Source organism: Ornithorhynchus anatinus, chromosome X1 (assembly GCF_004115215.2).
Source record: "Ornithorhynchus anatinus isolate Pmale09 chromosome X1, mOrnAna1.pri.v4, whole genome shotgun sequence".
NCBI lineage: Eukaryota > Metazoa > Chordata > Mammalia > Monotremata > Ornithorhynchidae > Ornithorhynchus > Ornithorhynchus anatinus.
The window spans coordinates 58,742,621-58,756,704 of NC_041749.1; the positions used below are offsets into that span (position 1 = coordinate 58,742,621).

The 14,084-nt window shown below is 43.7% G+C and overlaps 1 protein-coding gene across 1 annotated transcript in view; it reads left to right on the top strand.

Moving 5' to 3' along the window:
- Positions 1-11,183: 11,183 nt before the first annotated feature.
- FRMD4B (FERM domain containing 4B) overlaps positions 11,184-14,084 on the top strand; it is a 336,920-nt gene continuing 334,019 nt past the window's right edge. The window contains exon 1 of the mRNA XM_029050698.2: positions 11,184-11,459. The gene's annotated coding sequence lies outside the window, so the exon portion shown is untranslated. The remainder of the gene's footprint in view (positions 11,460-14,084) is intronic.

The window sequence follows — 14,084 nt, forward strand, 5'->3', positions numbered from 1 at the left end:
TGGATTTGGATGACAAAATCATGAAGTGATGAATTACCTGTTTCTGGGAAGTGCTATCATTGAACTAATGATTCCCCTAATTTTTTTTGTCACTTATTCATCTGTGTGTGCAAAATTCCCATTGACTTCAAAGAATCATGGATGGATGAATGAAGTGAGGAAAGTGTAAATAGGGAAATTTAAATGCCAGTAGGACCAGGTAGGAAAACATTCATCATCCATTCCTGCTGAGTGGAGAGAACAGTACTCTATAGTGGGGACTAGAAGGTAGCAAGCAAAACAAGGTTCCTGCCCTCAAGAAGTATACATCCTAAAGGGGAGGCAAACAAAATTCAGTAAGTAGATTAAACCCTAAGAGATGGAGTTATAGAAATGAGCAAAACCAATATCTGTTTTCCAGGATATAAGCTAGAGAATGGAACCTGCAAGGTTTTGAAATTTCAGGCCACCTCAATACGAAGCAGTGTGGCTCAGTGGAAAGAGCCCGGGCTTGGGAGTCGGAGGTCATGGGTTCGTATCCCGGCTCTGCCACTTGTCAGCTGTGTGACTTTGGGCAAGTCACTTCACTTCTCTGGGCCTCAGACTGTGAACGTCCCGTGGGACAACCTGATGACCCTGTATCTCCTCCAGCGCTTAGAACAGTGCTCTGCACATAGTAAGCGCTTAACAAATACCAACATTATTATTATTATTATTAATACCCATGTCTTCACATAATATTGTTTCTCCCATTGATATTTTGATTTGCATGTTCAGTTCTTGCAGCTAAATATAAATTGATTCTACAGTTGCTGAACAATCTGCCTATGACTGGATTATAGTGAGAAAGGTTTGTGAAGCAGCTTTCAACCATCATGGCCTAGTACTATTTCCCCATTTGGGGGCAACAGTGGTTTCAAGTTTGTGAAGATTAAGCACCTTTAATCTTTAACACTGCCTGCCCAAGGCAGTGAAATTATTTAACCCACAGATGGAAGAAAAATATGTTAAATCCCCAAGTCAAAAAACCAACAATAATGAGAGAAAATAACAAGAAACCCCCAAATAGCCAAATAGCCAAAATCAAAGTTTCCCAAGGAAAATTAAGGTTTCTGTCTACCATTTCCAGTTAGGGGAGTTGGGGGAAGAGTGGAAGAGAAAGACTTGGTATCCAAACCTCTGCTCAGCAGACTTGAGACCAAGAATCAAAGTGGTTTGAGGGCTAGCTTTTTGTCCCACATTCCATAGCTCTCTAGTTGGCTTTCCTGGGGGCCAGGTAAATGCTGAGGAGGGCACCAGGAGTGCTCTAGCCCATTGGTGGGGCCGGGGGTGATCGCTGAATCATGATGCATGAATCCCTAGGGGAACCTACAGCCTAGAACAGACAGGAGAACATAGAGGGAGAGAGAGAGAATGTGCTCCAGGTAGACCAGTAATTTTCCACTGAAGCAGTGCAACCTTATATTGCTGCATTCCAAGGAGGCATGGGGAGTGAGGGGGAGTGAAAAATGAGGTTAGCGTTTTTAGCCCATTTTCAGCAGCTTTTAACTGCCAAAATATCTTGAAAATAAAGAAAAAGTTTTGCCTTCTAACAGGTCTCAAATCATCCAAATCAAGTTTGTCTTCTATCAGGTCTCAAATCATCCAAATCAAATGATCTGTGGTTGGCCACCCTCCCAATCAATCAGTCAATCAATTGTATTCATTGAGCATTTACAGTGTGCTGACTGTACTAAGTGTTTGGAAGAGTACAATATAACAGAGTTAGTAGACACCTTCAAAGCCTTTTTGAAGGCACATCTCCTCCAAGAGGCCTTCCCTAAGCCCTCATTTCCTCTTCTCCCACTCCCTTCTGCATCATCCTAGTTTGATCCCTTTATTCACCCTCCCTCAGCCCCACAGCACTTATGTATATATCCATCATAATTTATTCATATTATTGTCTGCCCAACTCCAGAACATGTTTGTTGTGGGCAGGGAATGTGTTTACCAACTCTGTTATACTGTTAGATAGTATTCTCTCAAGTGCTTAGTATAGTGCTCTGCACACAGTAAGTGCTCAGTAAATATGATTAATTGAACATGTTTCCAGCCCACACGGACCTAAATACTAAACATACATTGAGAATGCTTCCTGAACATTCTGCTGCCTCTTTCTGTCTGTTTTGCAGGGATACTTGACATGACATAAATAAAATAAGATGTTAACTATCAAGCCAATAGGCATCATTTGGACCACTAGGAGTTCATTCATTCATTCAATAGTATTTATTGAGCGCTTACTATGTGCAGAGCACTGTACTAAGCGCTTGGAATGTACAAATCGGCAACAGATAGAGACAGTCCCTGCCCTTTGATGGGCTTACAGTCTAATCGGGGGAGACAGGTAGACAAGAACAATGGCAATAAATAGAGTCAAGGGGAAGAACATCTCATAAAAACAATGGCAAATAAATAGAATCAGGGTGATGTACATCTCATTAAACAAAATAAATAGGGTGATGAGGATATATACAGTTGAGCAGGCGAGTACCTTGCTGAGGGGGTGGGATGGGAGAGGGGGAGGAGGAGAGGGAAAGGGGGGAGAAGAGGGTTTAGCTGCGGAGAGGTGGGGGGGGTAGAGGGAGCAGAGGGAAAAAGGGGGGAGCTCAGTCTGGGAAGGCCTCTTGGAGGAGGTGAGCTTTAAGTAGGGATTTGAAGAGGGGAAGAGAATTAGATTGTCGGAGGTGAGGAGGGAGGGCATTCCAGGACTGCGGGAGGACGTGGCCCTGGGGTCGACGCCGGGATAGGTGAGACCAAGGGATGGTGAGGAGGTGGGCAGCAGAGGAGTGGAGCATGCGGGGTGGGCAGTAGAAAGAGAGAAGGGAGGAGAGGTAAGAAGGGGCAAGGTGATGGAGAGCCTCGAAGCCTAGAGTGAGGAGTTTTTGTTTTGAGCGGAGGTTGATAAGCAACCACTGGAGGTTTTTAAGAAGGGGAGTGACATGCCCAGAACATTTCTGCAGGAAGATGAGCCGGCCAGCAGAGTGAAGAATAGACTGGAGCGGGGCGAGAGAGGAGGAAGGGAGATCAGAGAGAAGGCTGACACAGTAGTCTAGCCGGGAATTACGAGAGCCTGTAGCAGTAAGGTAGCCGTTTGGGTGGAGAGGAAAGGGCGGATCTTGGCGATATTATAAAGGTGAGAGCGGCAGGTCTTGGTAACGGATCGGATGTGTGGGGTGAACGAGTTGTTTTTTGACACATACTGGGCATTTGCCCAGCAAAGCCATAGCTTCTGCATCCTTTGTTATCAAACAAAAACTCCTCCCTCTTGGCTTCAAAGCTCTCCATCACCTTGCCCCTTCTTACCTCATCTCCCTTCTTTCCTTCTACATCCCAGCCCGCACACTCCACTCCTCTAGTGCTAACCTCACTGTACCTCGATCTAGCCTGTCCCGCCATTGACCCCTGGCCCACATCCTACCTCTGGCCTGAAACGCCCTCCCTCCTCAAATCTGCCAAACTATCACTCTTCCCCACTTCAAAGCCCTACTGAAGGTGCACCTCCTCCAAGAGGCTTTCCCAGACTAAGTCCCCCTTTTCCTCAGCACCCCCCTCTTCTGTATCACCCAGATTCACTCCCTTTGCTTTTCTCCCCCTCTCCCTGCCCCACAGAACTTATGTATATATCTATAATTCTATGTATTGATGCCTATTTACTTGTTTTGATGTCTGTCTCCCTCCCCTAGTCTATAAGCTCGGTGTGGGCAAGGATGGTCTCTCTTTATTGCTGAATTGTACTTTCCAAGCACTTAGTACAGTGCTCTGCACACAGTAGGTACTCAATAAGTATGAATGAATGAACAAACGAATGAATGAATGAATTTGGCAAGTACCCTGAGTCTGAAAATTCCAGGGATTCTGGAGTTTGGGACAGGCCAGACTCTGGAGAAAACCTTCTGCTCCAAAGTTCTCTTTTAGTATTAACCACAAAGAAAAATTACTATGCCATGGCATGCCTGATTTAAAACCTAAATATACCCGTAACTTGTTGTGGGCAACAGGAAGATAATTACAGGAGATGATAATGTCCTGTTCTCTAAAATGCAAAGGGGTGGCAGCTATGGACTTACTACATATCCACTTCAAGCTAAGCAATCTATGGTTTTTCCTTGTTCTCATGATGAGTTTTGCTCAGGTACCAAATGGGAGAGTTTCGTAAGTTGGTCTCTAAAGTGCCTAATGGAGTCTCAACAGGTTCATTTTAGGCATTTCAGAAACCTCAGTCTTTCTTGATGAAGCAATCAAGTGTGCAAAGCAAGACCACTGACTTTCCATTAGTATTTTTAACTCACAAAACAGAAAAGAAAGACAAAAATGGTGCTGGATGGACTAGGTTTTAAAGAAGTCATCACATCTAGCAGTAAAGTAAGATTCAGGAATAGCAGCTTCCGAGTCATGGCAGTGACAGATAGAATAACCACAGAATGATGATTAGAACTTGAGGGACTGAGGGGATATAGTGGGTGTTAAAGAGACAGCAATACTGACTTATTTTCAGGGAAATTGGAAAGAATAGAAAATGCCTTCTAAAATTCGATATTATAAATAGGATTCCCTGTGGCAAGTCAGAGGCACCACCATTAGTGTTTGAAGTCTATGTCATGGCCAGCATTGAACTTAGAAAATGACTACTTTAGGAGCAAGCATTTTCGTTCTTCAGACATTTAGAAATGAGTTTAACCCAGATCTATCCCAGATGGTTTGTAAATAATTGGGTTACTTAAGAACCCAAGAGACACAATCAATCTACAAACAACACAGATTTCCCCAAACACTTTCGGGTGATCTTTTCTTTACTTACAATTTACTTACAAATTTAGGTCACAGACATCTGCTTTGAGTCTTTTGGAGACTTGAAAAGGTTAGGATCAAAAATAAAAAATAAAACAATTTTTTTTAACATCTGTTCCCTATTCTATTTTATTTCAGACTGCTTCTGTGGTGGAGCAGCTCAGAAACTCTAAGTGGTTAGGAATGGCAAAGCATAATCCTTTAAAGATATTTTGTATTATTTATCATTTTTTCAAAGTAAATAGTATAAAAGTAATTGAAAATTGAAATTTTGGCTCTTTTGGCCTAAATTTAATTTAGGTTATATGTTGTCAGAAACATTATAGAGTATGTACCAACCAGTGTATACCCCGATTGGAGTACTCTGGTGCCAATTTCAGGCCAAAGGGATGTCTCAGTTTTCACACCAACTGGTGCTGACGACCCTGAAGGACCCAAGCTACACCTTAGACTCCAGGCCAGAGGTGGTGGCTAGAGAACTGGACACATCCATGCAGGACTGAGCAGGGAATCCTTACAGCTCTGAGCTTTTCTGTTGTGGTAAACACTCCAGTGACAAACAGGTGGTAGGACAAATTTAAAAGCCAAGTAACAAGAGAGAGTGTGCCTTAGGTTAGGTCGGAGGATGCTGAATTTATAAACGTGGTAAAAAAGTTTGGCTTCTGTGCCTCCATGATAATCTATTTTAAATGATGAACCAAGAAGCCTGTGATCACCATTATTATGATTATTGTGTCTTCCTCTTCCTCCTCCTCACCCTCTAGACTGTAAGCTCATTGTGGGTCAGGAATGTGTCTGTTTATTGTTGTACTGTACTCTCCCAAGCGCTTAATACAGTGCTTTGCACACAGTAAGTGCTCAATAAATACAATTGAATGAATTCTCCGCCTTCTCTTCTTCCTCCTCCTCCTCCTCTTCTTCTTCTATGTATAAAACTGACCTAAGCACTTGGGATCATATAATAAAAGTAGAAGACATCATCCCTGCCCTCAAGAAGTTTGCAGTCCAATAAAATAGCAAAACAGGACTGGAAATAGCCTAATTAAAAGCCATCTAAAAATTAGAAAAAAGTAATTAAGAAATTTGGATAAAGCCATAGTATCCTAAGCTTAGTGGATAGAGCACAGAAGTGGGAATTAGAAGGTCATGGGTTCTAATCCTGGCTCCACCACTTGTCTGCTGTATGACCTTGGGCAAGTCACTTCACCTCTCTGTGCCTCAGTTCCCTCATCTGTAAAATGAGGATTGAGTCTTTGAATCCCATGTGGGACAGGAACTGTGTCCAACCCGATTTGCTTGTATCCACCCCAGTGCTTAGTACAGTGCCTGCACATAGCACTCAACAAATACCATAATTAGTATTAAGGCCAATTAAATATTAGGGTGATCTTAATAAAGAAGATAAGAATAGAAGAGCAGATATATCCATTGCTGGAAAAATAAGTAAAAGTTTACTGGATCATTTAAAGTTATTACCCTTGCTAATTATAATAAATAATAGTGATGGTATCTATTAAGTGTTTACTATGTGCCAAGAACTGTGTGTCTGTTGTGTGACCTTGGGCAAGTCACTTTACTTCTCTGGGCCACAGTTCCCTCATCTTTGAAATGGGGATTAAGACTGTGAGCTCCTAATGGGACAGAGACTGTCCAACCTGATTAACTAGTATTTACCCCAGCACCTAGAACAGTGCTTGACACATAGTAAGCACTTAACAAAGACCATAATTGTGATTATGATTATTATTACTAACTGCTAAATGCTAGGATAAATACAGAATAAACAGATTAGAAATAGTCCCCATCTCATACGGTGCTCAAAATCTAAGAGAAAGGCAGAGGCAGGATTAATTTTAGATATTATATCAAATCATACTTTATAAAATTATAAGATTAAAAAATCATTCATAGACCTGAGTATTGAAGCTGAGTATATACACCCACAATATAGAATCTAGAAGTTGGAGAATCTAGTGTTATCCTTCCTTCTTCATTATCAATACCAAACTGTTTTAACTATACTTTTTGAATGGATAATAATATAGTAATAAAATAAAGTATTTAATTTTCTTCAGTTTTACCCATCTTTAGAACCTACTTATAGAAAGCTCTCTGTTGACTTTGACTCGAGTCTATATTTTTTGTAGAGGGCAAGGGAAGGATATGGATACAAAGCTATAGTAATGTAATTTGGCAAGATGGGATCACCAACATTCAAGTCCTGGAACAGTCAGTTCACCAGCCTGGAGGCAGCATTCATTGTGACACAGCTTCTTTGGGTGGGATATTTGAGGAGATTAGATGACAGCAGGATATCCAAGCAGCCACTATGAAAAAAAATCAAAATAGGGTGAATGCAAGAAAGGAGTATAGAACAGACATTTTAAGGAACCAGTGAAACATAACCTCAAGCATTACAGCAGAGCAGTGAATTGTTGGAGACAATGGCAGCAGGCCCACTAATCTGACATTGGAGGACCCTCCCCACTAGCTAAGGTTTCTGGAAGATCATACTACCAAGAATCAGATTTGAAAACAGCACCAGGCACTCTAAAATACAAACACATCAGCATGACAAAAGACTATCTTTGTTCAAACCCAGTGTGGAACCGATTTTTCATTGCACATTAGACTTCCTAGTCACGCCCCCACACATGGACATTTTACCAGATGTAAAGTCAGCTTTATAAATGCAGGATAGCTATATCATGTGTTTATATGCACAGGCACACTTATACAGAGTATCACTGCTAAAGCAATCAACACCTTTGATTTTTTTATTATGTAGATTCATACAGTTATTATTTAAAGATATAATGGCTATCATCCGGAAATCCCGGTGTTTTGCATGGTTTCTAAAGGGACGGCAGATCAGGAGATGATCTAAAATATTTTTAAAAGACCACTTTTACTTCATTCATTCACTTTGTGCAGAGCACTGTACTAAGCATTTGGGAGAGTACAATATAACAAACAGACACATTCCCTACCCACAACAAACTTACAGTCTAGAAGGGGAGACAGACATTAATATAAGTGAATAAGTTACAAATATATACATAAGTGCTGTGGGGCTGGGAAGGGGGGTGAATAAAGGGAACAAGTCAGGGCTATGCAAGAAGGAGTGGGAGAAGAGGAAAGGAGGGCTTAGTCAGGGAAGGCCTTCTGGAGGAGATGTGCCTTCAATAAGGCTTTGAAGAGGGGGAGAGTAGTTGTCTGTAGGATTTGAGAGGGAGGGCTTTCCAGGCCAGGGGCAGGACATGGGTGAGGGGTTGGTGGCAACATAGATGAGCTCAATGTATCACTTTTACCTTGGTAAAACTCTCCCAGAAAAGGGCAATTAGGAGAGGAGGACATGGTAGCATCAGTAAATTTGCAGGAATTATTTGGCTAACATGAAGAGTGAAGCATAATTCAAGTAAAAATGTAGCTCTAATGAAAGCCTTCAACTCACAGATCTCCCACTCACCAAGGTAACTCAAAATATTGGATAATCCGTTGGGTGGGTGGTTTCAGGATGCAGGGTATCATGCAGTACTCACCAGCAGGTGTCTAACAGATGGGGAGGCCAACCCAACCCAGCAGATCTGCTTCAGAGGTTCTCGGAAGCTGGAGGCTGATACGTCTGGCACCATTCCCCGATTACTAGCAAAACTAAATGGTCATTCTGTGGAAGCCAGGCTGCTTAAAATAGAGTTGATGGGAATTAGAAGAGGTCAACCAGGCCCAGCTGGGCTGCTATGGTTTCCATTATCTGAAACCTAGGGAAGAGGGGACAAGAAGGTTATCTGTCCATTCTTACTATTTGCTGCTGCCGGCTCCTGCAATCTTTAACTTTCATATAACCTTAGAGTTTCTTGAGTAATGTTCAACAATGTCCCCAAAGCTGCCAGGTAAATGCTGCCCAAATCTGAGCCCTGTTTCTCTGTGTCTCAAGGTTCAGTTCCAACCCAGTTCCAAGGTTCAGATCCCCAAGGCTTTACTGGGCTAGAACCCAGATTTCTAGATGTCCTCTAGTACTAGAGTCAGCAACTTGGCTACACCCCTGGCCTCCTTCTGGCTCCAAGAAGTGGAGTGGGCTATCTGTGCCTGGAACCCAGGCTGCAGTGTTCCAGGCAGTAAACCACCAGCAGTTCCATCTGTTCCCATGATGAGCCCCTCATGCCTCTACATGGGGTATGGAGAGAACTCCAGAGTGGGGTCAGGGCTCCTGCTGCTTCAGTCTCTTTGGTCCCTGTGAAGAGGCACCCCCACAACTCATATGGGCCTGGGCTAGGGAATGGCTGCAGTACTTGGCCCCACCTGCAGCCGCTGCCTTGGAAGCTACCACCCCTACTTCCATTTTTATTTTTGCAGGAAACCCCCTTGGCCTAAGGCCTTGCCACTGTCCAAAGATCCTGATCCAACAACTCCTGGATCAGATGTGACAGTCCCCTCCTTTTTTATGGTATTTCTTAAGCACTTACTATATGTCAAGCACAGTTCTAAGCACTGGGGTAGATACAAGTTAATCAGGTCACACAGAGTCCCTGTCCCACATGGGGATCACAGTCTAAGTAAGAGGGAGATCAGGTATTGAATCCCCATTTTACAGTTGAGGAAACTGAGGCATAGAGAAGTTAAATGACTTACCAAAAGTCCCACAGCAAGCAAGTGGCAGAACAGGGATTAGAACCCAGGTTCTCTGACTTCCAGGCCCGTGCTTTTTCCACTAGGCCAGGCTGCTTACCAGAGCTGTGGCAGGGGGAGGCTTGGTGACAGAGGGAAAAAAAGCTTCTACTTGGAAATAATTCATACCAGAATGGCTGCTCCAGCATTTATTGTTTTGCCAAAATCATGTTCCAGCTTGTTATTACCTCAGCCCATCTGATAAATGTCATGGGAAGCAGTGTGGGCTAGTGGAAAGAGTACAGGCCTGGGAGTCAGGAAATGATTCTAATCCTAGCTCTGCCACTTACCTGCTGTGTGACCTTGAGCAAGTCACTTAACTTCTCTGGGCTTCAGTTTCCTCAATTGTAAAATGGGGATTCAATACCTGTTCTGCATCCTACTTAGACTGTGAGACCCACGGAGAACAGGGACTATGTCTGTCCTGATTCATTTATATCTACCCCAGCTCTTAGAAAGGTTTTTGAGACAGTAAATGCTTAACAAATATCATAATATTATTATTCTATAAATACCAGGAGGGGCAGAGGCAACTTCTCTGGGCTGACTAGTAATGTGTTACCAAACCAAAAAAAAAAAACTTCAATTCTTTCCTTACATTTCTGCTCAAAAGATGAATCAATTAGTAGTATATATACTCTGAAAGTATTCATATTTGCCAGCATACAGGGATGGGGAAAGACTGCTCTGTATCTCTGCTCAGATTTTGCAACTGAACTCAGCAAGTCTTAACTGAGGAATCCCAGCCATACACGTATTTGGTTACTTGGTCAGCATTTGATTATGTTCCTAGATTTGGTAGTTAGTTACCACACTGATGACTATTAGAATGGACTTTCACTATTTGGAAATAGGCGAGGGTGGTGAGGACAGGGAGGCTAACCAGGTTCATGTCTCCTGTTCCTGTGAGCCAGAGGCTCAACCCCCAAAGCCGGGGTAGGGAGTGAGTGAGTGAGGATTCTTAGAGTCTGGAATAGTCAAATTAGAAGTTCATATCTGCCCAGAGAGATGGGATGGAGAAAGGAGATGATCCATTCCCAGAGAGAAACATTAAAATAAATTTTCCACACACCTGTGGTTTATAACTACTGAACCGCCACCCCCCAGACCTTCTTTACCTGAAATTCCCCAAGCCAGAGAGAGGGGATCAGAAAGCAGGGTGACATCAGTCTACAGACAACTAAAATCATCCAACATTGGGAGTCACTGGACCCCCACTGTAGGGGGGCCCAGCTCTTTCAGTGTTGTTGGATGGGCTGGCGTTTTCAGAACATTTAAAAAACCCCCACAAACTCTAGCTCAGTCCAAGGGACGGGATGGCCAAGCGGGCAATCACTGCTGCCCAAAGTGCGATGGACTAGACTAGGAAATTTGAGGTGTCATTTTGTCATCCGAGACCATCCCGGTCCTGGTCCCTTTGACCTGGGGGGGGGGGGGGAGAGAGGGGGTGACTCCCGCACCCGAGGCAATCCGTACCGCAGGAGTGGCCCTAATCCACGTGAGCCCTAGCAGAGTTGTGCGGGAGCCTCTCTCCTCCGCTAGAGCCCTCCCTTCCCGATAACAGAACTAGACCAGATCAGCGCATCAGCCAAATCTCAGACAGCGGCCGCAGGGAGGAGGGAGAGAGAGGGAAGGAAGGGGAGGAGAGAGGGAGGGAGGGACAGGGGAGGAAAGGGGAGGTGGAGGGAAGCAATAAAGTGCGCTCAGCTGGATCAAAGGGAGGACGCCGGTGGAGCTGGGATGTGCAGCGAGGCCGGGAGCTAGAGAAGGATTTTCTTTCTCCCGGAATCGAGCAGAATGTACATAGTGAGCCGGACTTCGAGGAGGAAGGGAGCTAGTTAGCTGGCTAGCCAACCGCCAGACAGAGAAGGGATTGCAGAGAGAGGAGTTGTTGGGGAGAGCGCCGGTGGCGTCCTGTGCCGATGCGAGACAATAAGTAGAGCCGGACAGAGCTGGAGGGAGAGCGAGAGGCGGAAGAACAGGTATGGAAGGGGTTTGGAGGAAATGTTTTTTCCTTCCAAGTGATGGTTTGGGCAGGAGAAGTCGGCGGCGGTGCGGCGCGGCCCGGGCGCAGGGCGCCCTCCGCAATTAGCCATTGTCAGGGGCACAGTCGCCCCGCCCTGGGGTTTTCTGGGCATCCCGCAGGCGCCAGGCATCCGCCTTTCCGGGGGTGCTCTCGGAGGGTCTTTTCTGCCCCTCGATCAGACAAGGAAATATTCTTTCTTCTCGCCCGGCCCTCGCCTCTGAGCCCCTTTCTCAGCAGGCGGCTCCTCTGGCCATCGGCTCAGAAACGCTCGTGGAATCGCCCTGCGCGCCGCTTCTCCCGTTGGCACGGGGGGTTATGACTTGATGGTGGGTAGATAGGAAGTTTGGTGGTTTACAGGCGTTTTACGCTTTGGTTTACTAATGCACCCCCTGGGAAACATGTGCTTTTTGTTCTCTCGGGTTGGGGGTGCGAGGCTGCGGGGCGGGGGGTGGGGGAGGCGAGATCGGGGAGTGGTTGTGAAGGACTGATGTATCCCAGAAACATCTATAAGGAGATCCTTCTCAAAATACATTGTGGGGACAGGAGAAATTCCCAGAGTTAAGAAAAATTGGGGCCCGGAGCTTATCTCCCCCTCTAGACTGTGAGCTCGTTATGGGCAGGAATGTGTCTGTTATTATTGTACTCTCCCAAGCGCTTAGTACAGTGATTTGCACACAGTAAGCGCTCAATAAATACGATTTAATGAATTAATAGGTGTGTTGAATACTGACACTTTCATATTCGGGGATCTGGACACCTTTTCCTTAAGCATTTGACTTTACACTTGGATTAGGTGAGAAGGTGCCCCGTGGAATCATTCCCCTTAAGATTGCCATGTTTATTTGCGATTGTTATTTAGGAACGTTTCTCTGTTAGGTTCCCCAGCACAATGCTCTTAATTAATCATCTGACCTATCTCTGGTCATGCGTTGAATAGGGCTAAAACCTCGGGTTAATTTCCAATGTCAGTGTTGGTTGGGGAAGGAGTAGGAGGTCTCCTTTGTGTATAATATCTGATTCCCGGGTGGGATAATCCCAAACATTCCGGTGATCTGTTAGTACTTGTAAAACACCAATTGTACTTATCTTTCACGCGGTGTTTGCAAACTTTTCAGGTATTGGTGAATTCGACAATCTTCTGAACTGGCACAAAAATGGCCATTTAAGGGAGTGGGGGTGGATCCTTCGTTGTACTCTCAAGAGTCTCAGACTTGGTTGTCTACATTACAGGACATTTTTAGACGTTATAAATCACCAAACAGCCTACTATCTCATTCCTTAGGATTAGAACTGTGGTGGCAAACTGCTCCCAGGTGAAGGGAAAATCATGCAAAAAAAAGAATGCCAAACTGAAAGACATCAGTGCTTAAGTCTAATAAGTCCAGAAGAATCCATATGGTGTCTTGTATTCCTTAGTCAGGAGGGAGTTATCACTTATTCATGATATTATTTGAAGACACTACTCAAGTACTTTATTTGGTAATGTAGATGGAATGCACTTGAACAATATTATGATGAAAAATAAATCCTGAAACCTTCAATTGCAGATTTATTTTTAATCCTTATCAGCAAGAAAGTTATGAGTAGCCTGTGTAGGGTGTGGCCGTGATTTAGCTTTGTGTAGTCTTCATATCTGTGTCTAAAAATAAGAAACCTTAATCTTTCACTGGAATTCTAAAATATTAGGGTTTTTTTCCTTAAAGAGAATTCTCAGGCGTGGACATAGCCATTTGCATTTCTTCTGAAGTGTAAAAGTTTCATTTTCTTAGTCTTTTGATTGTTGTCTCAGAAGGAAACTCCCTGTCTTCTGTTTAATTTTTTAGACATGTAATTGAGGGTTAAAAAAAAAAAAAGAGTTCCTGGTTTCATTTCATTACAAATAGTTACAGTCAAGATCTATATGCTATTTAAGTCAGCAGGCAGTGATTGCTTGAAATAATTTTTTCTTAAGCTTAGAAATTCTTGTGATAACTTAAACATTTATATACGTAAATGAATTCCTGAGGCTTAAATTGTAGGTGACTTTTTTTTCCTTCCCCACCCTCTTTAAGTGTCATTACCACAGAGATCTGATCATATCATGAAAGCACTATTTTTATTTTCCGGGGGTTTTTATGGGTAGTGAAATTACTATCCACTGACCAAAAGTAAATAAATGTAACTGTTTTTAGATGGGACTTTAAAAAGTCAGAAACTAGATTTTTAACAGACTTCTGATCTCACTGGCTTCTAGTCCTTCCCTGCCACCACCCCCCCCCCCCCCCCCCCCCCGCCGGTCTTCAAGAGCCTGTCACAAATTTTAAGTAAAATGAAGGAGAGCATTCATCTAATTTGGGCAATGTAGATGAGCAACCCGGGTAACTCAAGGCAAAAGATTTCTCCCCCCCCCCCCCCCTTTTCCAATAGCTTACCTCAATGTCCATTTCACTTGGCTTTATCCTTTGGATGGTAGAGTTACAAAATCTAGTGTATGTGTTGTGGGGTTTGCTTTTTTTTTTTTTTAAAAAAAGGTAGACAAAGCATTAAATCAACAAGATTATTGCTGTGATTATTCTGACAGCAATCATAAAGGGGGGGGGAA